Source organism: Camelina sativa, chromosome 5 (assembly GCF_000633955.1).
Source record: "Camelina sativa cultivar DH55 chromosome 5, Cs, whole genome shotgun sequence".
NCBI lineage: Eukaryota > Viridiplantae > Streptophyta > Magnoliopsida > Brassicales > Brassicaceae > Camelina > Camelina sativa.
Genome location: NC_025689.1, coordinates 32421502 through 32427436, shown reverse-complemented (window position 1 = coordinate 32427436; position 5935 = coordinate 32421502). Strand labels below are relative to the sequence as shown.

Below are 5935 nucleotides of genomic sequence, written 5' to 3'. Positions count from 1 at the left end.
TGGGCTTCGGGTCCGTATGGTTGGTCTTACCCGTCACCATACCAGCCTAGCTACGCCGCCAGTCCACCACCGTCCTCTCTGCCGTACACTCCACATCACCATCCAGCTCACTCACGCAGCATTCTTGGGTCACACCCGCAACAACATATACGAGGCGAAGCTCACTTAACGCATCTCGCCAACCCCACTCCATCCATTGGCGAATCCTCTGCTTATCTTCCCTCTGCATTATCAAGTGCGATCAGCTCCATGAGCATTCAAGACCCCTCTGAGTCAAGCTGGTACATGGACACCGGTGCAACGAACCACGTCACGGCTAAGCCAGGTACGCTACGTCCCCCTTTTAATAAGAGCACCATTCCCTCTCTTACAGTTGGTAATGGGTCTTCTGCCCTTGTTACTCACACCAGACACACTGTCATACCATCTTCATCTCGTCCTCTCCACCTTCGTGATGTTCTTGTGTGTCCGTCTATTGTTAAGAACTTGGTTTCGGTTCGTCGCTTTGTTACTGACAATAAATGTACTGTTGAGTTTGACCCTTTTGGATTTTCTGTTAAGGATCTTCTCACACGGAACCGGCTTCTCCGATGTGATAGTAGTGGCCATCTCTACACGGTTACGCCACCCACTCTCATGTCTCCTCAAGCGCTCACCGTCTCCACCGTTGATGGCTCTCTCTGGCACCGTCGTCTTGGTCATCCGGGCATATCTACGCTTTCTTCTCTAGCTTCTTTGGGTTTTATTTCATTTCGTAAGGCTGACTTGACAAATTTGTGTCATGCATGTCAATTGGGAAAACACACTCGTCTCCCTTTCTTTAAATCTACTTCTATTGTTCGTGAACCATTTGAAATCATTCATACCGACATTTTTACATCTCCAATTCCTACTTCTAGCGGGCTTCGATATTATGTTTTATTTGTTGATGATTTCACTCACTTTGTATAGGTTTATCCACTTCGACACAAAAGCGATGTTTTTGGGAAATTTCTTCTTTTTTCAGCGTATGTCCGGATGCACTTTCAGCGTGAGATCAAGTTTCTCCAATGTGATAACGGTGGTGAATATGATAATCGACAATTCCATGATCACATGTCCACCACGGGTACTCGTTTTCGTTTCTCATGTCCGTATACGTCCCAGCAAAATGGCAAAGCTGAACGCATGATTCGCACGCTCAACAATCTTGTCCGCACTTTGTTGGTTCAAGCCTCAATGCCGCTGATTTATTGGGCTGAAGCACTCCTTACTGCCGCTTACACTCTAAACCGTCTCCCGTCTTCGGCGATAAACAGTGAGATTCCGTTTGTTAAGTTATACCACTCACCGGTTCCGTTTCACCATTTTCGTGTGTTTGGTTCTCTGTGCTATCTGAATCTCACCTCCACGACACCACATAAACTCGCTCCAAGGTCGACTCCTTGTGTTTTTCTCGGCTATCCAACCGATCATCGTGGTTTTCGCTGTCTTGATCGCCGTACCAATCGCATCATTCTCTCCCGCCATGTGATATTCGATGAGAATCAATTCCCATTTGCTATAAGCTCTACACCTTCTATTCCTCATGATCATGTGGCTGTCCCTCCACTAACGCGGTCCATCACTCCGTTACCGCCACCACAAACTGATCCGATACAGCCACTTGCCCCTGAACCACATCCTGCACCAGTCCCGGCACCGGTACCCGCAACAACACAAGCTCCTGCGTCTAGTTCTACCCACTCCATGACTACACGCAGTAAGAATGGCATTACCAAGCCTATTCAGCGCTTGTGTCTCCATACCGCGGCTGTCTCTCCCCTACCTGCTTCTCATATACAAGCGGCAAAAGACCCTAACTGGAATGGGGCTATGGAATGTGAATATAGTGCTCTTATTAAAACCGGGACGTGGTCACTTGTACCACGGCCCAAGCATGCTAATGTGGTTCGTTCTTTATGGTTGTACAGGCACAAATTTAATGCTGATGGGACGCTTGCTCGCTACAAAGCTCGGCTTGTTGCTAACGGAAAATCACAACAGGAAGGTGTCGATTGTGAAGAGACGTTCAGCCTGGTGGTGAAACCTACTACTATTTGTGCTGTTCTTCATGTCGCTACGACATGGAAGTGGCCGCTCCATCAACTCGATGTGCAAAACGCTTTTCTTCATGGTGATCTCAAGGAAACTGTTTATATGCACCAACCGCCAGGCTTTCGTGATCCTGACAAACCTGATCATGTCTGTCTTCTCCGGCGGTCCCTCTATGGTCTCAAACAAGCCCCTCGCGCTTGGAACGAGCGGTTCTCTACGTATGCACGCCGTATTGGTTTTATTCAGAGCATTGCGGATCCGTCGTTGTTCGTCATGGCTTGAGGTCGTGATTTTGCGTATCTCCTATTGTACGTTGACGACATTCTGCTTACTGCCTCATCTCCGTCACTCGTCCAATCCATCATCAAGGCCCTTAGCAGCGAGTTTGCTATGACTGATCTTGGTCGACTACATCACTTTCTCGGTATCACTTTTACTCATAACTCCTTTGGTTTGTTTCTTCAACAACAGAACTATGCTGCTGATATTCTTCACCGCGCTAAGATGACGAATTGCAAACCATGCCTCACACCGGTTGATACGCAGTCAAAGCTTGCTGAAGCGGTTGGTGATGCGGTTGATGATCCTACCTTATATCGTAGTCTTGCTGGGGCATTACAATATCTCACTATAACTCGTCCTGACATATCCTATGCTGTCCACCAAGTTTGTTTGTACATGCATGATCCACGAGTTCCTCATTTCAATGCCCTTAAACGCATTCTTCGCTATGTTAAGGGTACTATCCAGCATGGTCTCCAGCTCTATGCATCATCCTCAACCGATCTTATCGCCTATACTGATGCGGATTGGGCTGGGTGTCCTACAACTCGTCGATCAACCTCTGGGTTTTGTGTATTCATGGGTGATAATCTTATCTCTTGGTCATCAAAACGTCAACATACAGTGTCACGCTCTAGTGCTGAGGCAGAATATAGAGGTGTTGCGAATGTGGTCGCCGAAGCTACTTGGATACGTAATCTTTTTCTTGAGTTACGTTGTCCTCTTTCCAAAGCCTCCCTTGTGTTTTGCGATAATGTTAGTGCAGTTTACATGTCGTCTAATCCTGTACAACACCAACGCACCAAACATATCGAAATTGATATACATTTTGTTCGGGAAAAGGTGGCTCTTGGTCAGGTCAAAGTCTTTCATGTTCCGTCGTCTCTCCAATACGCCGACATCTTCACTAAGGGACTTCCCACAACCATATTTTGCGACTTTCGATCCAGTCTGAACATCCGGCCACCTCCTGCTCCGACTGAGGGAGGGTGTTAGAATAGGAATATAGAATATTTCCTTTATGTCGATAATGTCAAGTCTGTAACTATATTGCTTGGAGGCTACTCCTCTTGTACATATATAAGGCCTGCCTCATTAATAGAATTCTCTACGGAGTTTAATAAGTTTACATTCAAGGTATCTATGTGTGGAGAATATGATGAATTGGAGAGGGAACTATATGTTATATATGTAGAGCTATACTAAAACTATATATATATATATAATATATCTACAGTAATATAGATCTTAACAAATAGAGACTAGGTAAGAATATTAGAATTATGAAGAGCAAAACTAAAAGTAGAGAAAAAGATGATTCTTGACCTTTGAGTTTCTTAGCTCTAATTCAAGCTGTATATAATATAAATCTGGTGATACTTGAGAGCGATGATTTACTTCATGAGGGAGAGCGAGGGGGGTATATATAGTTCTTTCTCGTCTCTTGAGTTTTTCTAAACTAATTTACATGTAATTTTATATTTCAATATTTCTTAATAAGTTCGTATAGACTCTTCCTACCGAAAGAAAAAAGTTCGTAGTTTCATTCTATTTATAGGAAGTGGTTTGCCAGGATGATGCAAGAAAGTGAGTTAACTCACTATTTGTTTCGTATATCCACGTATGTTCCATACATGATACAACTACCACCACACGATTAGCGTACAACGAATAGGCTACTTTGTCATTCGTTTTACTTTTGTCTTGACTCATTTGTTTTTTTTCTTTTCAAAAAATAAATTTTTTTTTCTTTAAAGATTAAGTATATTAAGGATCCAGAGAATACAGTCCAAATCTTGTCAAAATATTTATTTTATACCAATGAGGCCATTCTCATTTATAGGATTAAAGACTTTTATGCAACTTGCTAAAATGTTTTCCTTATATAAATTAACTTGATTAATAAGTACATGTATTTGTGAGATCAACACACACACGTTTTCTCTCGCCAGTTAATTAACGCATAATTTTTTAAAAGTTTTTGTAAAAAATGCTTAATCTTTTTTGACGTTCATTGATGCAAGATAGTTGTTAACAACTTAACATTAGGTGTACTGGCGGATGCACGTTGACCTTAGGTGTGGCACGTGCCCCACTTTATTTTCTTTAATTTCTTAAATAAATAGTTAATTTTCTTAAATAAATAGTTCAATATTTATTTATATACTTTAACAATCGAATATGATTTCATTGTATTCGTGAACATCTATTTCCACCTTATAACAGTAATCTCCGTCCCTCATTGGGGAAAAAACTACGATCAAACTTATTCTAAATTCGGGATCAAATTTAAGTTTTCAAACATACATCCATGTAGTTTAATCAATAGATTTCTGGCGTCTCTTAGATTTTAATTTCCATTTATTGAAAACATTTTTACCGATGACTGGGGTCGATGTTCGAAACGCAAAAAAAAGAACAGTAAGAAATATCCTCCCTGGAGGGGGTACTGACTAGCCCTGAGCATAAAATCCGAACCCGATTACCCAATCCAAAATCCGACCCAAAAAACCGGGTTCAGAGTGGATTCGGGTATAGCTATAAAATCTTATTAGGTTCTATTTTCCAGAACCCGTAGATTCGGGTTAGGATTGGGTAATAGCCGATACCCATTCGGGTACCCACGGAGCCGAGCAACATAACACTCTCTCAACATATGAAGCATCTACTATATTATTTAAACAACCCTTTAAACAAATAACCCTATTCTATGTAAGATATTACATAAAATGCCACTGTATATTAATACCAAATATAATAACCAGAAAATAGTTACCCTAATTAATAGCAATTAAAAATAACTTATTATATTAAATCGTATTTAGTTACAAATTACAAACAGTTAATATTAATATTAAGATAACATCACTCCATACGACAAAAGCATAATGCTATTGAACATACTTTTGATATATAGCATAAGAATTTCAGATAAGAACTAACATGATTTAACACGACAAAAGTATTTTATATGTTGTTGACTAATTTTCATATTTTAAGTAAAAATTAAATTCAAACCAATTTGTAATGCTAATGAACACCACACATGATATATAGCAAAGGAATTACATGAGTGTATGATTAAACATGAGATTGCATATGTTACGTAAATAATTTTAACAGAATAGTCGTAACAATAACATAGTGCAAATGTTTTCTAACTATACATTACGGATATTAGATCATCTATGAGATCATAGCAGATTAACAAAATCCCACCAAAATAGTGTTCTTCAAGCTTAAACAATAACCTGAATAGAAAAATCAGAATACAATCAGAAAATAATTTATAAGATCAAATTACTAAGATTCTCATTTCAACATTAACATGATTTGAAACTTAGTATCCCGCAACTACACAACTAACATATCTTACTTATTGGTATATAACAGTTTGAGAACCTTCTCTAAAACAAGGGATCATACATTGATCATAGCGTTCCTGGAATATATTGTAAAAGATCTTCTTAATCGAATTATCCTTTCTTGATGATAGGATCAAACTGTTTTCTCGGCGACTAAAACCTAACGTATTCGCTGCTTCATTTACTATATAAGCAGCCCATTAGTAGCTTTC

The 5935-nt window shown here is 40.0% G+C and overlaps 1 protein-coding gene across 1 annotated transcript in view; it reads right to left on the bottom strand.

The window, feature by feature from the left end:
* Positions 1–3816, bottom strand: part of LOC104788210 (jacalin-related lectin 39-like) — a 9092-nt gene extending 5276 nt beyond the window's left edge. Inside the window, exon 1 of the mRNA XM_010513925.2 lies at positions 3685–3816. The gene's annotated coding sequence lies outside the window, so the exon portion shown is untranslated. The remainder of the gene's footprint in view (positions 1–3684) is intronic.